The sequence below is a fragment of the Poromitra crassiceps genome (assembly GCF_964638095.1).
Source record: "Poromitra crassiceps genome assembly, chromosome: 4".
NCBI lineage: Eukaryota > Metazoa > Chordata > Actinopteri > Beryciformes > Melamphaidae > Poromitra > Poromitra crassiceps.
Window position 1 is genome coordinate 42,387,223 of NC_139626.1, and position 13,664 is coordinate 42,400,886.

The following is a 13,664-nucleotide window of genomic DNA, read 5'->3' on the forward strand; positions in this document are numbered from 1 at the left end:
ATCATATGCCCATTTAACACAATCCGCACAATAGCTACCAAATTTAATACCTCATCAAATGGCAAATAAGACTTTTTAAGAAGGGCCTCAATTTTCCCTAAATTGATTTATCAACTTTTAATACTTTTCAAGCCCCCGCGAATACCCTGAACCTTATTCATGTATTAAACAGCGTCATGACTCAATAAACCTTCTTGGCAGAGGTCTGCACTGGTACTGAGCGCATTGCCCTTAATTGCCTCATCAACCTCCTATCATGAAAAACGTAAGCTCATCACAAAATAACTCACTCGTTTGACTTGAGGGCATGTAATTATGTTACCATCACATTCGCTAACCTGTCGCTCTTTGAACAAGCCGGGATGTCTATCGCGAGATGTTTGGCCAAGTTGGAGTGTTGGCTCCCTTTGCCTGCGTAGCACTGTTTACAGGCGGGCTATGTTGTGTCCACAGTCCGTGGGTTTGCCCCTGACTGTCAGAAACTTAAGCAAAGTAATTCCATATTTCGCTCTGTTCATTTGCTTTTTCCACAAGCTGTGGACGTTTGGCAAGACCGCAGCAGCCATGTTCGAGAGATGGAACAAAATAACTCTTTACGGCTAGGAGTTGAAGGCAAAGATTATTTTTTCTTTCAGGTTTATTTAATGGGGACATTATGCATATTAATAAACACATTCAAATGTAAATGTGCCAGAGTTAGCCAGAAGGCTATGTTACATCTGCTGCTGTCCCTGGACTGGTCTTAAGAGGTCACCCTAAAAAGATAAAGGTGAAGCTATAAAGAGGAAAATCAAAACATGCAGTATAGAAATATAATCTAAGAAGAGCAGGCCGTTAAACTATTACAAACTAGTTGAAGGACATAAAACGAAGACAGCTTTGCAGAGTTAAACGAAACAGCAGTCAGCAACAAAGAGATTCAGCCCAGCCAAACAAATAGAGAGGCAAAGTGAACGTCACTTCCTGCTTCAGCACTGTACCAGAGATTTTCTTCCGCAATTTATTTTCACATAGACATTTTGTAAAATGCTTATAAAAAATAGTTTTACTTGGTCAAACCAAGCTGTTCAGCTATATCTAGAATCGGGAGAGACCATAGAACATTTCACTCAGACCAAAACTTTAAAAAACAACATTGAAAAAATATTTTCTTTACACCCGCATTTTTTTACATTTTGGTTAGGGTGGTGCGATGTCAATCAAATAGCCATCATGTTGGTTCCACAGTGAACCATCATCACGAACCAAACAACTAACGTTAACGTTACAGATCCTCACCAACAACGTGTGTGTGTTGAATTTAACTAGCTGGCAGAAAACTGACTGAATTACTGGCTGATATAACGTTAGATTCGTGTGGGCTTTTGAACCTAATGAGAGAGTTGAGGAGAAATGACTGATGAGTCTCGCTTTGAGGCTACAGCTGCTGTATCTATGGAGCGACTCCAACTTTCACTTTGGAAACAGGCGAGTTAAATTCACAGTTGAAGACTTGTACTCACTTTGGGTTGAAAACAGGAAAGAACGTGAAGTTTCTTCTTTGTCTTAAAAAGTTTCCACAACACAACCGACTTCTCACGCGCGAGGGATGCCCCGGCGACATTAAACAAGCGCACCCAGTTCAGAGAAGCAGTAGAGCGGAGGGGGGGCTTCTCTGAACTGGGTGCGCTTGTTTAATGTCGCCCGCGTGTCACGGTAAGTGGACTTGGCCTTCGCGTCACAGTAAGTGGACTTGGCCATTTTTATTATTAAAACTGCACAATTTTAATTCGAACAGATGATTAATTACGATGATCCGATCAGAGGTCGATGGGGGGTCGGCCCATCACGATGGTCGATGCCATCATCCATCATGCCAGCCCTAGTTTTGGTTGGAGTGAAATGTTATGCGATCTCTCCTTTTTCTAAATATATCTGAACCGTTTGGTTTGAACAAGTAAAACTATTTTTATAAGCATTATACTAAATGTCTATGGGAAAATGAAAATCTCTGGTACAATGCTGAAGCAGGAAGTGACGTTCCACTTTGGCTGTCTCTATAGCATTCTATCACATGACAGACACGTCACAAATAACACAGATGTTAGTAGCACGAAGACAGCATTGCAACAAGCAACAGAGACAAAAAATGCCAGCCTAACTAGTAGACAAATAGCACTCTATCAGACCACATGACAAACACCACAATAAGCACAGACAGGCAAAAAGAGCATAGATGACAGCATGATCATTTAGTACTTTAATGTTGACAGAGCTGGCTACTGGTTATCCACTTCTTTAGTTAAGTTTAAGTGAAGCGTATGTTTTCAAATCTCTAATGTCTTTTGGAATTAAGTTCCACTCGCGAGGCGCGAGCAGCTTTAATTGAAAACGCAGATTAGCTAAAAGAACTTTTCCTCAACGGGATAATACAGTCTACTCTCACTGCACTCCGTGTAGATTTATATATACGGTTGATCCAGTATTTACAAACTGAAATCTCAGTACAGGTGTCGCCAGTTCATGCAAAATCATGTACTGCATGTACATTAGACAGGAATCTGTATATTTAATCTCAGGTTTTCCCTATTTAAAAACTTGTATTTTGTTAATATTTGGCAATGATGATAATATTTAGTTTTTTTTTGTCAAGAACTTTGAGGGTTTGTTTGTATAAGGAGTGCAACTGTTTAAGAGCAGTATTACTTGCCTGGGAGCAGGTTGTCAAGCAATATGTGATGTGCGAGAAGATCATTGAATGCATATGCATCACTGCAGCCTCTGTTGACATACAACTACGGATATATCTAAAATTGGTTGAACTTTACCCGATTACAAACTTTTAGTATGAGCTTTAGAAGAGAAATTGCTATCAATCAGCATTCCACGGTACTTAAACTCCGAGACAACTTCTAGTCTCTCCCCGGCTACAAATCCATCCAGTTCTGCACAACGGCTTTTAGTTTTGCTAAAAAATTGCTAAAAAGATTGCCGTCAATGCATTTTTGCATAGTGTGACCAATCATACCAGCGTACTTGAATATCAAAATGTATGCCTGCTACAAAAAATGCATGCAGGGTGGCAGGCCTGAAATTGAACAGTTCATTCCAAACCTTTTCCAGGTCTGGAAAACTGTTTTTCAAATTCCATACCTTTGCCAGGTATTTCATGACAGTGGGAACCCTGGTGCCTGACCAAGCCGGCGGTAACACGAGGGCTCGAACCTGCGACCCTCGTGTTGGTAAGCAGGGAATCTACCACTGCACTGCAATATATCCTTATTCCAAACCCGTACTAACTGGAAACACTCACCTCTCTTCTGATGACTCTGCCCTTCTGCTAGGCTTCCTGCCCCCTTTGGCTGTGGAGCCTTTCCTCTGACCTGTACACACACACACACACACACACACACAGACACACACACAGGTAGATGAGAAGAGAGGCCAGGTACTACGAACAATCACTGTTTTAGACGAGTGTACAAAATCTACATTACCTCTTTTGGGTTTCTTGGCAGTTTCGATCGATCCTCTGTTGCAGTCTCTGCAGAGATACAGGAAATGGAGAAAAAAAGGTTTACATTTATTTTTTGCAGTTCCTCTCTGCTCGCTGTGTTCTTGTCTAGACAGACACTAAGTAGGGTGGTGGGAGGCATATATTTTTAATCCACTTGGCAGCATTCTGGTAATAGGAGATCATCCTTTTACAGGAAGAGAGTTGTCACAATCTATAAATCTGGTTAGACACAGATGCTAGGGAGAAGACATTTCTGTTACTCCGATGCTCTAGAAAGTAGTGTTTACCAAAGACTGGGTCGGGACCCACAGGTGGGTCGCGGGAGATTTTATTTGGGTCGCCAAATAAATTTGCAGGATGTTTTAGTCTTAGTTAAAATGTGTATAGTTTTACTGTTGAGAGGGGAAAAACAAGAGCCTGTTAACTTGGCCTAAATGCATTTTCAGTATTTGGTCTCATTTACAGTATAAAGTATTTAATATGTGCATGTTTTCAATAACACGTGTATAAAACTAAGTTGTGATTTATCAAACATATATTGATTGATTGATAACTTTATTGAAACAATAATAGCAGGATCGTACAAGACAACACAACATAACCATATTGATCAAAAGGAATAAAACACAATAAAGCCCGAGGGCTTGTTTCCATTGTGGTCCTTGTGTGTGGGACAAGAGGAGTGAATCTGTATGCAGGTATGAGCGCGTGTGTGCGCGGGCAAAGACAACACAAACAGATAACATTTTACACTCAAACCAAACATACTTAAACCTTAAGTGAATGGTTATTTAGATACCTACCAAGAATGCATCATTCAATAAATAATAAGATAGAGACCAGCTCATAAACTAAAACAGGAACCTACCTAGGGTTTAAAACCCGCGACTATTCAGGGGACATAAGAAAAGGAAAATAAAAGGTTAGGATCACATTTGGGAGCCAACCAGCCATTTTTTCAAGGCAAGCTTAAAAGAGAACCTGGAGTTAAGGGTCTTAATACTCTCAGGGAGTTTGTTCCATAAAATAGCTGCTGAGTAAGAAAAGGTGCATTTACCCTTTAGAGTTTTAAATTTAGGGGGAACAATGTTGGAGGTGCTTCCTCTTGTGGAGTAGCCATGTACCTCACTGACTTTACAAAAATAGTCAGAGAGGTAGCGAGGAGCCTCCCGTTTAAAGATCCTAAATACCATGCACAATTTGATTTGGGAAACCCTCTCCTCCACTCTGAGCCACCTAAGGCTATGGAAGTGAGAGGGGAGGAGATGGACTCTGGGATGAAGTTTCAGAATAACCCGTATTAATTTATTCTGGGAGGTCTGAAGCCTGTTTTTGAGTTTGATGGTGATTCCCGTGAACCAGGAGGAGCAAGCATAGTCAAAGTGACATTGAATCAGAGCATTTGCCAAGGTTTCAATGGCGCTCTTGTCAATGAAAGAAGAAATTCTGGCTAGGAATTTGGTTCTTTGATTAACTTTGGAAATCACTTTTGAGGCCATGCTTTCTCCAGAAAGTTTGTTATCTAAAATGCAGCCAAGGTACGTAATCTCCTCCTTGGTGTTAACAACTACGTCACCCACCATGATTTTAAACTCGGGGGACTTTTTTAAATTAAAATTTGACCCAAATAAAATGGCCTCCGTTTTCCCCAGATGAAGTGATAATTTGTTATCCGAGAGCCACACACTAACACTGTGAAGCTCACTGCTCAATTTCCTTTCGATCTCCTCCTTGTCCTTGTGCGAGAACAAGAGGGCGGAGTCGTCTGCGAAAAGGAACAGGTTGCAATCACAGGCCGATTTCATATCGTTAATATAAATTAAAAAGAATAAAGGCCCTAAAATACTTCCCTGGGGGACCCCACACGTCAGGGGGAGGGGACATGACATTGATCCATTTACGTCCACCACCTGCTCCCTACCCTCCAGGTAGGACCTAACCCAGTTGAGGGAAGTGCTGTTGAAGCCCAGAGCCCCGAGCTTACACAGGAGGACATCATGGTTAACGGTGTCAAATGCTTTTTGTAGGTCAAGCATGACCATACCACAGTATTTGCCAGCGTCAACTTCCTTTCTGATGTGATCGTTTAGAAAAAGCAAACAGGTGTCAGTTGAATGAGATTTTCTGAATCCAGACTGAAATTTAAACAGGAGCTCCCGAGATGCAAGGTAACTGTCTATTTGTTCAAAAATGACTCTTTCCATTAACTTAGAGATGGAGGAGAGGATTGAGACTGGGCGTTAATTTCCTGGTTCAAGTTTACTTCCTTTTTTATGAAGGGGGATTACCCTGGCTTGTTTGAAATCATGGGGGACATGACCTTCTCTAACAGACAGATTGATTATATGGGTAATATAAGGTGAAATCAAATCAGCTGCATCTCGGATGAACCTGCTTGGGATGTTGTCAATACCTGTAGCTTTGGACGGCTTAAGGGCCCTGAGCTTCAACAGCACCACCTCCTCTGACACCTCCTGAAACTGGAAGTCATCCGGCCGTACTCCTAAGTTTGAGTAAAAGCTCTCTATGTGGTCTTTACCATACCGTCCAGAGTGGGAGGGTAATTTACTAACCAAGGTGCTAGCAATGGTTGTAAAGAAGCGATTGAAGATGCCAGCGACAAGGGATTTATCAGATGTTAAGGTGCCTTCAGAGTTTAAGTTCACGTTAAGAGATCTAGTTTTAAGTTTGTTATTGTAGCCCAATTGATTTAAGGATTTCCAGAGCTTTTGGGGATCATCCTTATTCTCTGCAATTACCTCATTATAGTACTCTAATTTTGCCTTTTTGATCAGCCTATGTACTTCATTTCGGTGCTTTTTAAATAGGCCGAAGGAAGCTTCATCTTTTATAAACTTGAATTTCTGCAGGCTATCATTTCTGACCTTAACACATTGAGTGCCAGCGACGCCATATGGCGTCAAGAGAAATTTACCGTAGACTGCCAGCGACGCCAAATGGCGTCAATAACTCCAAATTCATATTTTGACGGGGGGGTGTCGATCTAAGCCTCTTACATCGCCTCTTACAATATGGGAGCTATTGAATGTGTCTAACCTATTTTACAGAACCCTTAGGTGGCGACAGTGCCCTCCCGATTAGACAAAGGCCAGGAGTAAAGAGAGAAGAAGTCATGAGGAAACGGAAATCGCCATTGATATGCTTGAAGCATAACGTTACTTAGCTGTGCCTGTGAAAAGCAGTCATCTGCTGCCACAATTGAGCCCCATCCGTGTCGGCTGCGATAGTCCATCCATATGATTTAGTTGCCGACACGGCGACACCGGCGTCTTTATGAAAAGTGACATTATTCTCAGCTGGGAGCCGAGGACACGCTGTAAAAAAGCGGGGGGATGCAGGCAGCGGACTTTTCAGTGCAGATCAAACTCAGCAAACTGCAGCAGAGACACTCGACTCCTCCCACCACGGAGGCGGAGGAGGAGGGGGGTGGTTGCACGCAGGGCACTAACAGCATACAACAGCAGAGAGCAAACAAGCTAGAATAGGCTATCTGATGCCCACCAGCAGTAAATCAAGACCAGCAAGAAGGTGTAGGGTCTGCGCACGCAGGGGCCAGCGCTGCTGGTTGCAGCTAAAACATATTATTTGGCCAAACAAAATTCCTTTGTTTTCACTCTTTTATTGAAGGAAATTATTTTTGAGGTGTCATTATATCAGAAAATATTAGCTTCAGAGTCAATGATGTGCTTGAATGATAAAACAAGGGGTGATAAAACAGTGCAGGACATGTTGTGTTTTGAATATTGTTATTATGTTACACATCAAATGAAAGCTTTCAATGTGTAGTTTCTTTTGACATACTTTTTCCCACAGGTAAACTAGACATTCTAACCTTTCATTTCAGCTATAGCATTTTGTTCAACTCAAAGCAGAATTCATTCTGTCGCCTTTCTAACATAAAGATGTGATTATCTCAGAAACTAATTTCAGCATGCTCTTTTCGGTCGAAAACACTCTTTTTCAGAGGGGTGTATTTCCAAAATGGAACGGTTTATAAACACAGTTTTTTTTTTAAATGAAACAGAAGGGTTCAAAGTTTCATTGAGGCTATTGGTTGTCCATATAAGAGGAACACAAAAAATGATATGGCTATATTAAAATGCATTGCGGCCTATGTGGCACAGTACAGCAACCTTTTGCCCAAGGGCCGTGGCACTCAAAGTGTTAATGGCTTCGATGATATCTGCATTTATCCAGGGTTCGGTTCTAGTTTTAAACCTGACCGATTTGACCGGGGCCAGCCGGTTAATGACCCCTAGAAATGTAATCTTAAACAGGCACCATGCATCCTCTGCCGCTGACATATTGAGCACCTGTGACAAGTCCGATTTTCCAAGCTCGTGTTCAAAGGACTCCTTATTATAGTTCCTCGTGGATCTAATTTTGACCGTGTGGTGGCAGTTTATTACTGGTCTCTGAGTTTTACGTGTACAATAAATGAGTGAGTGATCACTTATGCCATACTCAATTACACCACTGTTGGAAATATTGGACTTGTCAGAAGTAAGCACAAGATCAATAATGGTATTTGACGTGGGGGACACTCTAGTAAACTGGGAAATTAATTGATGTAGACTAAAAAGTTTACAAAAAGCCTTAAGGGCTTTGAAGCTAGAGGAGTCATGTTTAAGCATATCTGTGTTTAAATCTCCAATGAGAATTGTTTCGCGTTTACCGTGGTCAATAGCGTTGGAAAATGACTCCTCCAGATACTCATAAAAGGCTGACTGGGACGGTGGGCGGTATAAAATCCCGACTAAAAGGGGCTTGGTTTTAGGCATTAAAATGTCCAGCCAAACCGCCTCTAAATGGGCACATTCCAGATCCGACCTTACATTAAAACAAATGTCCGATCGAATTTACCCACATACCCCCCCCCCTCTCCTGTTTCTGTCTTTCCTTATAATTGTATAATTTTGAATTTCGATCTCTGAATCGCTAATGGAGCTATCCAGCCACGTTTCAGAGAACAAAATAATATGGGCCTTGTTGCTCGCAAAGAGCAGCCTAATTTCATCAATCTTGTTTACTAGACTCCTAACATTGAGGTGTATAATATGCAACCCCCGAGCCGACCACAGCCTGTCCAAAGACATGTACAAACTGTCAGCCGGGGGTGGGGGGATTTGGGTAGAAGGATGGGTTGGGCTCTCCATCTGAGCTACGGGGCCAGGATTAACATTGATGTTACCAGATACTAAAAGGAGTAATAAAATTGCTGATCGGGTTAAGGCATTTTTAATACCGTTTTTTGGACGTTTAACCTTAGCATTACATGTTTCAACAGACATAGATTCATGCAGGATAAAAGATTTTAACACCAGTAGAGCAGGAGGAAAAACGGATCTTATGTGATCCACTATGAGTAAATTAAAAAGACCATCCGTAGTAAAGTTAGAGTTACCTTGACTGACAGTGTCCGTTTTATCGCTAGGCAAATGCGCAGGGACATACAGATCATTTAAATGCATAACGGGTGGAGAAGTCAAGGTGATAAAAGCTAAAATAAAATAAACCATGTTGAATTTGGCCATGGCTAGACCAAGGTAACTGTCCGAAAAGCGATGCTGGAGGTGTGGTACTCAAGACCGGCCAAGTCCTGGGGTTGATGGGCTGTAGCTGAGGAGCGTCGTTAGCTTTAGCCTCTTACCAGGGATGTACCAACGATGCGAAGCTAGCTATAGCCTCCGGTGAAGGCCTCTGGAGCTGATCACAAGGTAGCCCGCCACCTCGTTAGGATAGCGGCTACTGGGAGGAGGGTTCCAGCTCTGGGAAGGGGTCAGAGATTTCTGGCTCTTCCACACTTTATGCAGCTGGGACCCTGTATGGTTTTGCTGAAGGTTGAAGCGAAAAGCGAAGAAAACCCGCCGCTGGTAGGAGCTAGCTGCTCCGCTAGCTGCCACCAGCGCGACAGGCCCCGCTTGTTGATGCCGGGTAGGAGTGGCACGTCCACCACGGATCCTGGGTTGAATGCTAACCCCACCGTAGTAGATGCTGACGAGACCCGGTCGAGGGCAGGGTAGATCCCACTGCTGTGTAGGCCAGTGTTTTCACCGGCGCAGATCTTAGGAGGCAGCTCCGGGGGGGGAAACCGCCTGAGCTAGTTCAAGGGCTATCCTAGCCCAGCTAGCTTCGGCGTCGGGCCTTGCCTCGCTATCGTCGTGGTAGTAGCAGACTGTCCTCAACAGATCCTGGGTTGAAGGCAAACCCCGCCGCTGAGGACTCCACTAGAACCCGGCCGAAGCAGGGCAGGCAGGCAGGCCAGCAGTGGAGGGTGAAAACCCGGCGTTTGAAATGGAGAGTTCCGCTCTGTTCACAGAGATTTCGGCTCTAGGCCAAAAGCTAGCAGGTCTAGCCTTTCAGACCCTTTGCTAACAGAGAGTTCCGCTCTAAACAGAGAGATTTCGGCTCTGTGTGACGTTTTTTACACACTATAAAACGCAGTTAAACGGAGTACCGCTCTTTACCAAGAGATTTCGGAAAAATATAAAAGCAAGTCCTTGTGATAACACCATCAAGCAGTTCTACGTGGTGTGCACAGAGAGCGCAGATTTTTGCGACCGCTCGCTATATCACTTTGAAATGGCTGTTTTACCTATTCAATTTATTATTTAGACCTATTCGTGAAGTGGGTCCCGGTGGTTTGTCATTTTAAAAAAGTGGGTCCCCAGAAAAAAGTGTGGGAACCACCGCTGTAGAGAGCACAGACTCCCCATGACAACGGTCCAGAGGTGCTGCACAATCTGCTCATTTCACATGATCATTTTTCCTCTTTTTCATGAGGCTGTGTGGGGCTGTGAGTGACTATCCTAGACTAACATCATCAAACATTAATTCAGTTCGGCTCAATGAATCCACAAGTCTCAGCTTTCAATTTATGCAATTCAATAAGGACCCAGTATGCAAAAATATGCAAATAGAATAGGCAAAAAACACATTTATACTGCATGCAAAAAAAATTGGGGGAAGGGTTTTTTCCCCAAACTGTATGGGATTAGCATAAAGTGGGCATGCCTGTAAAGGGGAGACTCGTGGCTACCAATAGAACCCACTTTCATTCAGATATCTCGAGGTGAGAGGTCAAGGGACCCCGGCTATGCCAGCCTAACCTTGGAGCGTTATTACATGGTTGGTACTGTACCAGTACCTTCACTTCAAAAACGAGTCTACTAAAGCCTCAGAGACACTGATGTGATGTCGGCCACGGACACAGACGTCCTCAAGAGTGGAACCATTCAAAATGGCCTCGTGACCCACTTTTGGGTCGTGACCCAGCAGTTGAGACCCACTGCTCTAGAGGCTGCATGGGGTGCACTGTGTGTATGTACTGCTTCTATACAGTCTGTGTATGCAAATTCTCTCGCGTTTTCTGTACCGTCTGCGTTGACATCCAGCAGCTGCAGTGCAGGCGTTAAGCGGACGTTAAGCTCAGCTTCTTCCTTGGAATCCAGCTGACCAATCATCTTCTCCACAGCACGGAGACAGGGCCGATCCTTCACCACCTGCAGACGATGATGGAGGGATGGAAAGAGGAGAAATCAGATGAAACGGAGGGTTTTCATTTTTAAGACCAGCAAACATATTGAGACTGTAGCTACGTTTACATGCACACTTTTTCCTCAATCTGATTGAAATCAATCGGTTTGAATATTTCAGGTCAACTGTTTACATGGGATGTGATTTAATACGCTCTGAGGCCGGTTGCACCAACTGGTCTTACGACTGGTCTTAACTCATTGAGTGCCAGCCACTTTTGGAAAACGGATGCTCCCAGTGCCAGCCCTTTCAGAGCGTTTTCAGTGATTTCTCAAGACCCACAGAATATTGTGTGATATTACTATGTAAACACCGAACACGCCCAAAGAACGATGAGACTCTCTTGTATCATCAGCAAAAAAAGTTTATTGATATCATTTTCCGTTCTTTAGTTATCAGCAGTAGAAGATAGGTTGGTTTCAGCAAAAACAGACGTTTCAAACTAGAAGCTGAGATAATGAGCCTTTTGTGAAATGAAGCATTTCAAGCACATCACTGACTCTGAAGCTAATATTTTCTGATGTAGTGACACCTCAAAAATAATTTCCTTCAATAAAAGAGCGAAAACAAAGGAATTTTGATGGCAAAATAATATTTTTTAGCTGCAACCAGCAGCGCTGGCCCCTGCGTGCGCAGACCCTACACCTACTTGCTGGTCTTGATTTACAGTTGGTGGGCATCAGGTATTCTAGCTTGTTTGCCAATCTGTCCATCGAGCCTGCTGTCTGGGTCGGTGTTGTATGGTGCCCTGCGTGCCCCACCCCCCTCAACTGCAAACTCCTCCGTGGGAGTGTCTCTGGTGGCTCTCTGCTGCACGTTTGCTCTGCACGTTTCAAAGTGCGCTACACCCAGCTCTATTTTCACAGCGTTCTGCCGTTTTTGTCGCCGGCTCCCAGCGCTTCCAGCTGAGAATGATTTGGCTTTTCAGAAAGACGCTGGTGTCGGTCCTTTTCTGGCAACTAATCATGTGGAGGGGCTATCGCAGCGGAGACGGAGGGGCTCAATTGTGGGAGCAGTGGCTGCTGTTCACAGCTAACGTTACAGCATTTCCGTTTCCCCACACGGCTTCTACTCTTTTTTCTCATCTTTCTCTAATCCGGACAGCACTGTCGCCACCTAATGGGTCCGTAAAATAGCTTATACACCTTCAACATCCCCCATACTTTTGCAGGAGATGCATCAGGCTTTGATCCACGTCCCACCGTCAAAAAACGCAATTGACGACTTTAGTCGTCATTGGCACTCTACGTTACTATTTGAATTGACGACTTTAGTCATCATTGGCACTCAATGAGTTAAGCTTAAGTCGGTCGTAACTTTACGACCAAACAGCTACGCCGGTTGCACCAACAGGGCGGAAGCCTTTTTCTCACTAAGACCTGTCGTAAATATTACGCCTAGTCAAGATTCAAGATTCAAGATTTTTATTGTCACTCCGTAGTACAAGTATCACGTGTGAAATTCTTGTGCTGTAGACTCCGTTACAACATAGTGCAAAAAAATAAATAAAAATTAAATAAAAACAAGAGGCAACAAGCAATAAAGCAGTAAGACACGCCACAGACGCCACAGAAATTCACTGCACATATGTGCAAATGGCATGAACATACTTTAAACATCATTAAACATAATAACATTCTGTTAGGTGCAAATAGCATATACCTAATTAAACATACTATTGAACATTAGTCATACGTGATGGTAGCAGCTGCAGTGTGGTACAGTACGGCTACTACACTATTTGTATATGTTAAGGAGTCTCGTGGCCTGCGAGAAGAAACCGTCCCTCAAGCGATTTGTGCGTGGTCTTGGGACCCTGTATCTCCTCCCTGAGGGTAGCAGGGAGAACAGACTGTTGTGGGGGTGGTTTGTGTCTTTGATGATCTTCAGGGACCTCCTGAGGCACCGCTGGTTGTACAGATCTTGCAGTTCTGGCAGCTCACATCCCGTTACGTGCTGGGCCGCGCGCCTCACCCTTCTTAGCGCCCTGCGGTCCATGGTGGTGCAGTTCCCGTACCAGGTGGTGAAGCAGCCAGTCAGCAGCCTTTCAATGGTGCCTCTGTAGAAGTCCCTGAGGATTTTTGGCCTTAGCCCGAATTTCTTCAGGCGCCTGAGTCCGTGTAGTCGCTGTTGGGCCTTTTTGACCAGAGCAGGCGTAAGGTGCAGTCATGGGTGCAGTATAGACGGTTTTCACCTGTGTGTTGCGCAATAGCTACAACCCCTCAGCACTCTGGCTGTATTCAGACCCGAGTTATAAATAGGGATGCACCGATCCACTTTTTTCACTTCCGATCCGATTCCGATACCTGAATTTGGATATCTGCCGATACCGATATTATGCCGATACCAATATTTTTCTTGAATATACAGTATAGGCAAAGATTTGGCCAATTAAAGTTTTTTTTTAAATATACCTTGCAAAAAGCAGACAAAATTAAGAAAATATACAAGGCAAAGAAGGATACTATTATACATTATTACACAAATTACGGCCAGCTGTGTGCTGGAATTGCAAAAAAAAAAAAAAAAAATCCCAATTCCGATCCGATCCGATCCGTGAATTAGTGCCATATCGGCACCCGATACCGATATTGGATCGGATCGGCCCCAT